General features: G+C 43.7%; 1 protein-coding gene across 1 annotated transcript in view; it reads right to left on the bottom strand.

The window, feature by feature from the left end:
- trbd (ubiquitin thioesterase trabid) overlaps positions 1-13,894 on the bottom strand; it is a 153,605-nt gene that overhangs the window by 17,382 nt on the left and 122,329 nt on the right. The gene's annotated exons all lie outside the window — the stretch shown is intronic.

Below are 13,894 nucleotides of genomic sequence, written 5' to 3'. Positions count from 1 at the left end.
CCTCAAGAATTGTTGAGTCTGCAAGCACCAGCCATGAACTGGAACCAGTAACTGTCATGATCAATTAATTTTATGCTGACGAATATACAGTACCATGAAACACACAATAAACATATCTAAAAAAAAATAATAATAATAAAAAAAACATAAGGGGCTCTATATGTATTGCAATTTAATTTTCCTTGTTACACAGCCATAAAATATGATCAGTCATTTTCACACACCCTGTACTGGTAGTCCTCAAATTACATCCTGTGGTTCCATATTCAGTAAAACTCTAGTTTACATTACTTCTTTTAGAAAAGTATAATGTACATGATGTATTTGGAAGAAGGAGGCTGTAGCACCAGCGGATCAGAGTGGTACTCCCAAGGGGAATGGGAATGCTGCTGATAAGGAGAGCTGAAGCTCCTGTTTCACTAGCTTCCTAACCATCCCTCTTTGCTGACCTTTTCAGTGTGACACTAACATGGAGTGTAGACCAGCATACTCTCCCAAGCTCTTCCTCTATCTCATACGCTACACCACATGAGCTTTACATATCACACAACATACCCCAATACATCACAGGGGTCAACACCAGCAAGGGCATGCAGCCAGAAAACTTTGCCCTCACTACCTAGTGACGGACCTTTTCAGGGGAGACGTGATGGGGACACCGCAAGCACAGATCGTTGGGCTGGGGTGAGACAGGGCTCGAACCTGTGCTAGAGGGTATAGGGTACTGTGCTTCCCAGACTGCTGCTTCCGCCCAACAGAAAGGAGCCTGAACCCGGGAGTAGCGGCCCACGAGGCTGCTCTATCAATGGGCGTATAATGGCAGGGCAGTTACAGCGCCAAGGAACAGTTGGAGGGTGTCCCTGTAGCTGTCCTGGCAGAGTGCCCCGAGGCCACTACCACAGTCACTGCTCAAGGCTGGTGGGCTGGGGGCCCCAGATCTATTGCCTGGGCCTGGGACTGTGCAGTGGGTGGGGCCTATGGCATGTTCTCCCCTTTTTATATTACTGATTATGACCAAGGAAAAGAATGTAATTAAAAGAAAGCCAGAGAACATTAAATCATCCAGGGGGATCACTGTGGCTTTGTGGAATGTGGGAAGTTTGAGGGGTAGGGCTGGGAAGTGGTTGAGGTAATGAGTAGGAGGTGGGTGGATGTGGAATGTGTGCAAGACATCCGGTATTGGGGTGGATCTGCCAGAAAGACTGCTGGGAGGGACTGTTGCTTCAAGTTGTTTTGGCTGGGTAGGATTGTTGGATATGGGGGTGTGGGTGTGTTGGTTTTGAAGAAATGGTTGGAGTATGTTATAAATGTGGTGTTCCTCAGGGCTCTATCCTATCACCAACTCTCTTCCTTTTATTCATCAATGACCTTCTAAACTGTACATCTAACCCTATCCACTCATACGCTGATGATTCCACCCTTCACCTTTCCATTTGGTTCTTGCAATGTCCACCTCAACAGTTACTTCAACAAACAAGGGATGAGGCTATGGAACACTTGATGTCTGATATGGCTTGTATCTCTGACTGGGGTAAAAAGCATCAAAAACTCATTTCCTACACCTATCAACTTTTTGATTCGTTTTCGGTTTTAAAGGCTCCAACATGCTTGCATGTGTTGGCCTTGGTCACCTGATGGCGGCTCTCCATGCTGCACGATCCATTGCAGCCTCCCTGTTCAGTCCCTTAACCCTGAGGTCACATTTAATGACCTTGTCCCATGTCTTTCTCGGTCTACTCCTCATAACCCCACCCCCAATATTAACACTTCTCACCTTCCTCACCCAATTATCATCCCCCATCCTCTCCACATGTCCAAACCACCTCAATCTACCTCTCCTCATCACAACACCAATACACTCCAGTCCCATCCTACCTCTCAACTCTTCCATCATAAACCTAGCCCCTCCAGGCCTTGGACACAGGGATGCGCTGCACATCCACCTAATCATTGTCATTTCTGTACGTCTGAGCCGGCGAATATCTTCCTCCTTCACTGCCCAGGTCTCACTACCATACAGCATTACACTCCTAACACATGCTGCATACAAAGACCCCTTAGCACGTAGGGAGAGTCCTCTCAATGTCAGGAGAGGCAAGAGCTCCCTGAACTTCTTCCAACCACTTCTCACCCTAGCCACAGAACTAGCTCCAGCCCCACCTCCAGCACACAACATGTCTCCCAAATAACAAAATTCTTCCACACACTCAAGAGATTCACCAGCAAGTTCAATCCTTTCACGTCTGACAATCTCCACCTGCTCACCCCAACACGCCGTACACATAAAATCAGCATTATCTCGCAGTCTACCTCTGATACCACTACATCTCTTATGCACCCATTTATCACAAACACTGCACAAGATGGAATTACTTCCCAAGCCCTTGTGGCAAACTGCACATGGCCACTCTCCCTCGTCTTTGACAGTACCCGCCACCAACCCTAGATATCATTACTTTTGTTTTATCTGCATTTACCCTTATACCCTTGTGCCCCATACCATCTCTCCACTTCCTAAACCTTTCTTCCACCTCCCCTTCGTTCTCTGCAATCAACACCAAATTATCAGCATACAACAACTCCCATGGGAGTCCATTTCTAAAGTCACGTGAAAGGGCTTCAAGTACCATGATAAACAACATGGGACTCAAGACTGACCCCTGATGCACACCAACATTCACGGAAAACTCATCACTCAAATCTCCATTCACTCTTACCTGGGTGTGAGCACCCACATACATAGCCATAACCACCCTAACCAGCCACTCCTCCAAGCCAAGCTTTCTCATTGCCCACTTCACCACCTATCTAGGGACTCTGTCAAAGGCCTTTTCCAAATCAACAAAATCAAAATAAAGATCCCTTCTCCTACCAATATATTTTTCCTGAAGCTGTCGAACAATGAATATAGCATCAGTGGTCCCCCTACCTGGCATAAACCCAAACTGCATCTCATCAATATTCACTCTTTCTCTAATCATACCTTCTAAAACTCTCTCTATTACCTTCATTATCAGATCTAAAAGCTTTATACCTCTATAATTTCCTCTTTCCAGGGCATCACCTTTCCCTTTATACACATTTACAATTACACTCTTCAGCCAATCATCTGGGACAACACACTCATAAATAATCCTATTTATCAGGTCAGTGACTAACCTCACCCCTATATCGCCTGAGGCCTTCAACATTTCGGCAGTCAACCCAGACACACCTGCTGCCTTCCCCACCTTCATCCTGCCTATTGCCTCACTCACAGTAGCAGCATCAATCAAAGGCCAAGGGCCAGACACTGGATCTGCTGGCTCCAAACCTTCCCTGTCCCAGTCAAACTCCTCATTCAACAACCAGTTATAATGCTCTCTCCATGCATCTTTATTATCCTCACTGTTCACCACTACCCTTCCTTCATCATTCTTCACACAACCTGACAAAATCTTCCACAGGAGTGCCCACTAATGTTTAATAATATCCTGCTCACTCTTGCAGCATCCTTAAACATACTTGGAGTTTCATTCTCTCAGGACTTATCTTGGAAAGATCATATTACATCTCTTGTAAAATCTGCTTCCAAGAGATTGGGAGTGCTAAGCCGACTCCGTGCCTTCTTTACCCCAGGACAGTTTTTGACTTTATACACAGGTTTTATTTGCCCCTGTGTAGAGCGCAACTCCCATCTGTGGTGAGGCTCCCCACATACAGCTCTTCTCAATAGGGTGGAGTCAATGGATTTTCGTCTCATCAACTCTCCTCCTCTTACTGGCTCCCTTCAACCTCTGTCTCTTTGCCACATTGTTGCATCTTTATCTCTTTTCTATTGCTACTTCAATGGTCACTGCTCCTCTGAACTGTCTGCTTCCATCCTTCCACCTCTACGACGGGCGTGTAGCACCCATCTAGCAACAAACTCTCATCCCTTTTCTGTCCAACTCTCTAATGCAAGAGTTAACTGTTATTCCAAGTCATTCATATATGCAACGGGTCATCTCTGGAACTGTCTCCCACCGCCTGTAATTCCAACTTCCTATGGTCCCCAGTCTTTCAAACACAGTGTGTCCAGGCATCTCAAAATGAATGGATCTTGAATTTGGCTCTCTTTCGCAATGGTTTTGTTTTTTTCTTGGAACTGTTTGTGGGCTCCTGGCCTTTGGTTCCTTCTTCCTTGCATTAAAAAAAAAAAAAAAAAAAAAAAAAAGAAGAAGAAGAAGAAGAAGAAAAAGAAGAAGATAGGATAATAGTAGTGAAAATTTTGTTTGGTGGGATGGTGTTTGCAATTGTATCAGATATGCTCCACAGGCAGGCCTGGATGAAGTACAGAAGGATAAATTTTGGGATGACATAATACATGTAGTAAATGCTATGGGGATGATGAAATTGTAGTATTAGAGGGGGAATTTAAATGGCCATGTAGGTGAAGCAGCTCAGGGATATGAAGGAGTACATGGGGGATGAGCATATGGTACAAGAAATGAAGAAGGAGAAAGGATACTCAAGTTTGGGGAGGTAATGAACATAGTTGTGTGCAACACACATTTTAGGAAGAGATAGAGTAGGTTGATTACGTATGAGTCAGGGAGAAACAGCAGCCAGATTGACTATTTTTTGGTCAGGAGGGCTGATAGGAGATTAGTGGGGGATGTTAAAGTTACTGGGAGCAAAAATTGGAGTGTGTGTCAGCAACACAAGTTATTGATTCATGACATGGTACTTAAACCCGACGCGCCTGTTGATGTGTTACACCGTCACTGTTTGGGGCGCGGAGCACCGCCAGTTGACGGGATTACCCGCAAGCATCTTCCCGCCACCCTTTGGACCTGCGACCATTTTCTATGACAACCACTGAGTAGGTAGGTTCTCAAGGTACCCCATTAACACACGGCACTGGTAGAGTGTAAAGTGATGTTTTCCTCATCCTCCTTGTCCGATTCCGTCCCTCCATGCGCAGGGCCGACTGCATCATCAACCCACCACGAAAGTTCTGCTCTTACTGTTGGGGAAAGGGCTCAGTGACTGAGCAGGTGTGTGGGAAATTGTAAATAGTAAATAGATATGCACAAGTGTATTTTTTTTATACATATGTGAAATGTAGGATATTATAAGTTATATCTAGTAAGTGTTATGAAATCAGTGTTTTATAATAAGTTTTACAAGTGCATTGCTATAAATGTTACTGTTTATGGTTATGTGTGAAACAATGATTGGAAATACCTTGCGTAACCCTATCTGGTACAATGAAAGAAAACCAAAAGTGCACAGGAGAGAAAGAAAATGATCTGGTTGGCTGTAACTAAATTTTTTCCCTCGTTTAATAATGGTGAATATGTGAGCATTAGCGTATTTGTGATGTGAAGTACAAAAAAATGTAAGCTAATAACATTAGTAATATTTTCACAATGCCCCTGATTAGTACAAATTAGTCACAATTTCTGTACAAGTAATTACCTCATACTCAACCACGCTGTGTGAAACGGCCAGAGCATTTACTTCTCAAAGTGCAATTACCCATAATCGTGACGTCAAGTGCAAATTTATGTGCCGTATTAGAGGGAAAATATTATAAATGATGCAAGAAGTGAGTACAGAAAATAAAGAGCTGTTCTTTTCCCACGCACCTACGGGGCATAGTAGCACTATGAAATGGGCAGAAAACCGTATGGGGAGCCACATGGACAGGGTGATGACTCATCCTTATGATGTTTAGTAAGGAAAACTCAAAAGAATGAGTGGAATATTCCAAGAGGCCAGGCAATGTTACAATCACCACTCCAGTCAGAGCTGCCAACGCTAGCCAGCGAGTCCAAGGTCACTGGCAGTGGCGCGCACCTAGATTACTCTGCCAAAACACGGAGAACCAGTCATCTTCAACTTATCCTTACTCATCAATGGGACCACCTGAAGACCTTGGGATACTTTCATTTGAAAATAGAAGAGTTGGTGTGTTTTATTTATCTTTATTTTTTTCTCTACTTATTATAGTTCCGCAGGTATTAGGGTTTAAAGTAAGGGTATTTTTCCCAAAATCTCGGAAATTCCCTGTAAGGAGGAGTGGGCGATGGCAGGAAACCCCTGGCGGATAAGGGTTAAGGAGTGGGTGATGAAAGAGAGGACCTATGCACCTAGGAGGAAAATATGAAAGTTGAAAAACCAAGCAGTAAGGGAAGCCTTCTATAGCAAGATGAGGAGAGTGGTGGCTGAACAGGGAGACGTGGACAGAAGCGTTAATGAACAGTACTGAGCCTTCATGACTAACCTTTTGAGAGTTACTGATTCAGTATGTGGATCAACAAGAGGTCCACCAAGACATAAAGTAACTTGGTGGTGGGATGAGCATGCAGAAGCTGCAATTATGGAGAAAAGAGGGCTTTTCCAGGAATGGAAGACGGGTGGCAACAAAGAGGAATACTTGGCTGCCAAGTGTAGGGCTAGAAAAGCGGTTTACAGCACCAAGTCTGAGTCACAGAGACTTATAATTGATAATCTAAATCATGTGGAAAGGAAGAATATGATACTTAAGGTGGCAAATCAGATGAAGAAGGATAATCGGGATATTATAGGTGAGCCATGTGTGAAGAATGATGAGGGAAGGGTAGTGGTGAACAGTGGGGATATGAAAGACGCAAGGAGAGAGCATTAGAGCCAGTTGTTGAATGAGGAGTATGACTGGGAGAGGGAAAGTTTGAAGCCAGCAGATCCAGTGTTTGGCCCTTGGCTTTGATTGATGCTGCTACTGTGAGCAGGGCAATAGGCAGGATGCAGGAAGAGAAGGCAGCAGGTGTGTCTGAGATGACTGCTGAAATGTTATTAACCCTCAGGAGATACAGGAGTGAGTTTAGTCACTGACCTGACAAATACGATTATATATGAGTGTGCTGTCCCAGATGACTGACTGAAGTGTGTAATTGTAAATATGCACAAGGAGAAGGGTGATGCCCTGGTAAGAGGAAATTATAGAGGCATAAAGCTTTTTGACCAGATAATGATGGTAACGGAGAGAGTTCTAGAAGGTATGGTTACAGAAAGACTGAATACTGATGAGACGCAGTTTGGGTTTATGCCAGACAAAGGGACAACTGATGCCATATTCAGTTTGACAGCTTCAGGAAAAATATATAGGAATGAAAAGGGAACTGTACTTTGTTTTTGCTGATTTGGCGAAGGCCTCTGACAGAGTCCCTAGAGAGATGGTGAGGTGGGCAATAAGAAAGCCTGAGATTGAGGAGTGGCTGGTTAGGGTCGTTATGGTCATGTATGTGGAAGCTCACACCAAGATGAGGATGAATGGATATTTGAATGTTGAGTTTTCTGTGAATGTTGGTGTGCATGAAGGGTCAGTCTTGAGCCCCTTGTTGTTTATCATGGTAAGTGAAGTCCTCTCGCATGATTTCAGAGATGGACTCCCATAGATGTTGTATGCTGATGATTTGACGTTGGTTGCAGAGAATGAAAGGGAGGAGGAGGAGGAAAGGTTTAAGAAGTGGAGAGATGGTATGGGCCACAAGGGCTCAAGAGTAAATGCAGATAAAACAAATGTGCTGGTATCTAGGGCTGGGGGCAGTACTTGCAAAGAAGTGGGAGAGTGGCCATGTGCGACTTGTCACAAGGGTATAGCAAGTAATTCCATCTTATGCAGTGTTTGTGACAAGTGTGTGCATAAGAGATGTATTGGTGTTAGAGGTAGACTGCAAGATAATGCTGATTTCATGTGTGAGGTGTTTCAAGGAGAACATGTGGATATTGCCAAGCATGAAAGGATTAACTTGCTGGTGGGTCTCTTGAGTGTGTGGAAGAGTTCTGTTATTTTGGAGACATGTTATGCACTGGAGGTGAGGCAGGAGCCAGCTCTGTGGCTAGAGTGAGGAGTGGTTGGAAGAAGCTCAGGGAGCTATTGCCTCTCCTGACATTAAGAGGGCTCCCCCTACATACTAAGGGATCTCTACATGCGGCATGTGTTAGGAGTGTAATGCTGTATGGTTATGATACCTGGGCAGTAATGGAAAGGGATGTTCACAGGTTGAAACATACAAAAATAGCAATGATTAGGTGGATGTGCAATGCATCCTTGAGTGCAAGGCCTGGGGGGCTAGGTTTATGGTGGAAGAGTTGAGAGGTAAGATGGGACTGGAGCGTATTGGTGTTGTGATGAGGGAAGGTAGGCTGAGATGATTTGAGCATGTGAAGAGGATGGGGGATGATAATTGGGTGCAGGAAGTGAGAAGTGTTGATGTTGGGGGTAAGGTAGTGAAAGGCAGACTAAAAAAGACCTGGGACGAGGTCATTGAGTGTGACCTCAGGGTTAAGAGACTTATTCGGGAAGCTGCCAGAGATCAAGCAGCATGGACAGCCATCATTAGGTGACCATGGCCGATGCATGCAAACATGTTGGAGCCTTCAAATGTGAAAATGAACGAAAAGAATTGTATTGCATGTACGGTTCAGCAGAGGGGATGTTAACCCTTTCGTGAACGATAAGTTTTGGTAAGTTTACTGGCGCACAATTTTATTCGACCCTCCTCTTCGCCAACCCCCCGCGTGCCTATGAAAACATGTATTCTTGCCTTATTTTCCCCACCCAAACATATATATATTGTCGTAAAAACTACATCATCTTATTCGCCGATGTTTGTTCTAAAAAAAAAAAGTACAAAGGGACATTAGGCCGGTGTCAATAAACGTTTCGGAACATCACTCTCACTTCCCAGCATCATGGCTTGAATGTTTCCCATCGTACAAAAAATTGTTATTAGATGTTTAGAAAGAGTATTTCATCAGCTTTCTAATAAAGTCTGCGGTTTTTAATACGATTTTTAGTTTTCGAGAAAACAGCTAAAAACTAAAAGTAATTTCCTACAGGGAACTGATTTTTTGTTCAGGTCACTCTAGCGCAAAAGTTTTCTTGCAGAGGTTATGTTTTTATTTCATCATCATGTGTAGAATTTCATGGGCCTTCTCGTGGTATCCACACAGTGGTGTACCTGAGGGGGGGTGGGGAGGGCTGTTTGAAACTGCCCCCTGGGCCCCCAACTGAGAGGGGCCCCCAAAGACCTTAAAAATTTATAAACTTTTTTATTAATACAGGTATTTAAAAACATATATATTTATCATCCCGACAATCCCAGCTGAGATACTGGATAAGTTTTGAGAATAAGGGGGGCTAGATTTTTTGTGGGGCCCCCCTCCAGGAGGGGGCCCAGCAAAGAACCTAGCCCTCCGGGCCCCCAAATCTCAAGGTACGCCCCTGTATCCACAGATTTTTCGTACACCTCATAGTTTCCAAGTAAATCGCATACAACTACTGGATACCCATGCATGTGCTGCACTTTTGTCATGTGCGCACAGTAACTATTATATTCCTGTCTATGTAATAACGAATTTTGATCAAAGATGTTACATTGTTATTTCATGTACATACGTAGAATTTTATCCAGTTCACCTCTATACAATTAAAGTCCCCCATTAAAATTATAGTGTTGTTTTTCTCAATCACTTTCTGTAAATAATTAACCATGTGTGACTAACATCTCCTGGTATTCATCATCATTCCATGCTTTTGTCTTAGGGGGAACATATACTACTGCCATATCTCTCCCACCACTCTCTCCAGTTTCTAGTTTCATATTTATCACTTCAGCCCTACCCTCTCCCATTTCCACAGTATCTACATTTATGTTGTTCTTCACTGCTATCATCACTCCTCCTCCCGTTTTTTCTTTTCTGTCTCTTCTCCACAGTTTGTATTTACCATCTCCCATATGGACATCAACATCCTCTCTTAATTTAGTCTCTACAAAGCACATAACATCAGGTTCATGAACCCTCAAGAAGTCATTGATTTCCAACCTAGCCGATATTAAACCATCAACATCAGTATATGCCACTTTCAAATTTTTGTTGCTGTTTTTTATACCCACTTCCTCAATTTCTGATCCATAACTCTCCAATAAAACACTGTCTTCTCTTCCTCCGTTCTCTGTTCGTGTTTTGCCTTTGCTTTCTTTACTAACTCCGTTATTTTAGCTCTTTCTTCCTCATTTGCATCTCTCCTTATCCAAACATTTTTGAACCCCTCTTTGTCTGATAATTTCCAAGTTCTATTGATGATTTCATTTACCATTACCTGGGACTTAAACTTTACCTTCAGTGGCCTCACCCCTCCTTCCTCGTACTTTCCTAACCTAAACACTTCTTCAATCTCTTCTTGAGCTTCGTTGTTACCCTCCATAACTACTGTACTGATATTATTTCTTTAACCTTACTCAGTTCTTCTTTTTCTCTTTCTGATCTCACTGTCATACATTTTTCTTTTACTCCTGAAATTATTACACACTTCTTCTCTGCTACATCCCTGACTAATGCTTCTCTACTTCTCAGTACCCTAACCACTTCCTTCTCCACCCTTTCCTTATTTTGTTGTTCTATAATCTCTTTCAAATTTGCATTTCCCTCCTCCTGAATTTTCTTCCACCCCTTATGTTGTTCCTTGATTTCCTTAATGTGCTCATCTTGCATCCTTGATTTAGAGTAATACTTATCTAATTTACTTTTCATCTTGTCTCTTTCTTCTTCCAACCTCTTATTTTCCCTCTTGAGCTGTTTTATTTCATTGTGTGTGTGTGTGTGTGTGTGTGTGTGTGTGTGTGTGTGTGTGTGTGTATGTGCACTATGTATGTATATTTCACACTAAACCATACGCAATATAGCACTGTGTGAGAACCGTACCATAGGTTTTTATTGAAAAGTACGTGGTTGTGTGGCATATTTGTTGTCTCTCCTCCCTGCACTATGTCTGTACTAGGTCAGTCAATGCAGGCAATATTTCTCCATGAACACTCGCTGCAGTACATACGAATATTTCACACAAAACCATAAGTAATCTATCACTGTCTGAGAATGGTACAATGCTTTTCCACTGAAGTTTGTGGTTGTGTGGCGTATTTGTTGTCTCTCCTCCTTGCGCTACGTTTGCGCTAACACGTGCGATGCATACATCAGATATCTCCACGAACACATGCTGCATGACATGCGTATATTTCACACTAAACCATACGCAATACAGCACAGGTTGAAACTGGTACAATACCTTTTCACTGAAGTCTGTGGTTGTGTGGCATATTTGTTGTCTCTCATCCTTGTGCTAGGTTTGCGCTAAGTCAGCCAATGCACGCAATATTTCTCCACGAACACTTGTTGCACTATTTTATATGCATATTTCACACTAAACCATAGGCAATATAAAACACTATCATAATGATTCCGTCCCAACCTCCTCTATGGCGTACGTGACCGCCTCTTCCCTTACCGCCTATGGCATATCTCCATGGTGTACGTAACGCCTGCTAAGGTGGTCAATTATTACACTAATCCAGGCCCTATATGTTTCACACAATATAAACACTGGCTTCATTATATAGGTAAAATACCCACATCATTAGGGGCTGGGTGAAGCAGAGTGGCAAACCCCGCTATAGCAAATAAGACTCCTGCCTCTAGGCCTAACGGCTCATAACAGGCCCCAATGCTTTACGAACAATATATGTACTGTATGTTCCACAGACACAATCACTTCACAGTAGAGTCACAAACACTATACACTCACAATATTTCAATCATGGCTTCTGCCTCGGGCGGGAGGGGGAAAATAGAGGAGTTAAAGGGATGGCGGACGCAGCGCTACCCTTAAGCCTGGCTGGTTATGAGATACTGAGGATTACTGATGAACACTGTCCCATGAGATCGTTCACAGTGTTACCAAGTATTTACTTTGGACGCAAAACTTGCCTGCTAGAACGCACCAAAATTTGATGCAAATCAGCCGGACTTAATTTTTGGCAAATTTTTTTCTGCTTTGGGACAGCATGGTGGAATGATGAGGTGAAACGAGCTGTGGAACAAAAGAAGAAGGCATATGGTGAATGGTTGGCGAGTAGAGGTAGGGGAGAAGATGAGAGAGAGAAGAGAGAGGTATATGTGAGCAGGAGAAGGGAGGTTAAGAGACTGGTGAAGGAGAGTAAGAAGAAAGTGGATGAAGAGTTTGGGAGGAATCTGAGTGTGAAATGGAGGGAGAGTAAGAAATTGTTTTGGAAGGAGGTAAAGAAAGTAAGGCAGTGTGAAAGGGGAAATAGTAGGGGAGTGAAAGATAGGAATAATAGATTGTTGGTGGAGAAGAGAGAGAAATTGAGGAGATGGAAGGAGCACTTTGAGGATTTGTTGAAGGTAGAGAGTGAGAGCAGTGTGAGTATAAGTGGTTGGGGAATGGCTGGGAGAAGAAGAGATGAGAGGAGGGAGGAAGAGATCAGTAGGTCGGAAGTAGTGGAAGCGATGAAGAAGATTAAGCTGGGAAAGGCCCCAGGAATTGATGGAGTGTGTGGTGAAATGCTTAGGTATGGGGGTGAGATTGTTGTGGAGTGGATATGGAAGTTGTGTAGATTGGCTTGGGAAGAGGGAAGGGTTCCAGAGGACTGGAAATCAGGTATAATTGTTCCTCTGTACAAAGGAAAAGGGGAGAGAGAAGTATGTGGTAACCATAGGGGTATTTGCCTTCTTAGTGTGACTGGTAAAATATATGGTAGAATACTCATTGATAGGGTTAGGCATATGACAGAGGAGCTAGTTGGAGAAGAACAAGGGGGATTTAGGAAGGGAAAAGGGTGTGTAGATCAGATATTTGTTCTAAGATGTTTAGTGGAGAAGTATCTAGAGAAGGGAAGGAAAGTGTACGCTGCCTTCATGGACTTGGAGAAAGCTTATGACAGAATAGATAGGAAAGGTATGTGGAAGGTATTAAGAATATATGGAGTGGAGGGGAAATTGTTGAGTGCTGTGAAGAGTATGTACGAGGGAGCTATGGCTACGGTGCGAGTGGATGGTGAGCTGAGTGAGTTCTTTGATCTCAATGTGGGACTGAAACAGGGGTGTGTAATGTCTCCATGGCTGTTTAATATATATATGGATGGGGTCGTAAAGGAGGTACAAGGTAGGGCAGTGGATGTCGGGGTGGCCCTAATGAATGAGGGTGAGATTTGGAAGCTTCCGGTGTTGCTGTTTGCTGATGATACAGTATTGTTGAGTGAAGATGAATGGGAGTTGCAAGGTTTGGTGAATGAATTTGGGACAGTGTGTAGGAGGAGGAAGCTGAAAGTTAATGTAAACAAAAGTAAAGTTATGGTGTTTGAGAGGAATGAAGTCACAGAGTGTGCAGTGAGGTTGGATGGTGAGGATATGGAGAATGTGAGTGCATTCAAGTACTTGGGTAGTGTGATGAGTAAGGATGGAACTTTGGGGGATGAAGTACGTGAAAGGGTACAGCAGGGAAGGAAGGTTGTTGGCACACTGAAAGCAGTGATGAGAAATAGGGAGGTGAGTATGGAAGTTAAGAAGTCACTGCATGATGGTATTGTGATCCCTACCCTGACGTATGGAAGCGAGGCGTGGACCTTGCAAGAGGGGAACAAGTCAAGAGTGAGAGCAGTGGAAATGAGTTACTTGAGAGGAGCATGTGGAGTGACATGGAGGGACAGGTTGACGAATGAAGAAGTGAAGGAACGTTGTGGGGTAGATGTGGATGTGGTTGAAAAGATTAGGAGAAATACACTGAGGTGGTTTGGACATGTGGAGAGGATGGAGAATGAAAGACTGACTAAGAGGGTGTATGTAGGTGAGGTGGAGGGAGGGAGAGGGAGGGGTAGACCGAGGATGAGGTGGAGGGATGGAGTTGAGAGGTATATGAGGGAGGGGGGGGTGAGTTGGGGGGAGGGGAGTCAAATGGTGGGTGACAGAGTGACTTGGAGGCGTTTTGTCTGCGGCCACCCTTTGCGGGATTAGGGCGTCGGGCTATAGATAGATAGATAGGGACTCGATTCGTGTCTCTGTGCTTTTACCAAGAAACACTCAAGGACCG

Source organism: Coenobita brevimanus, chromosome 111 (genome assembly GCF_032717465.1).
Source record: "Coenobita brevimanus isolate Jiangsu-jjx chromosome 111, ASM3271746v2, whole genome shotgun sequence".
NCBI classification, from domain to species: domain Eukaryota; kingdom Metazoa; phylum Arthropoda; class Malacostraca; order Decapoda; family Coenobitidae; genus Coenobita; species Coenobita brevimanus.
Note: the sequence above shows the minus strand (reverse complement) of the source record. Positions and strands in the feature narration are given on the sequence as shown.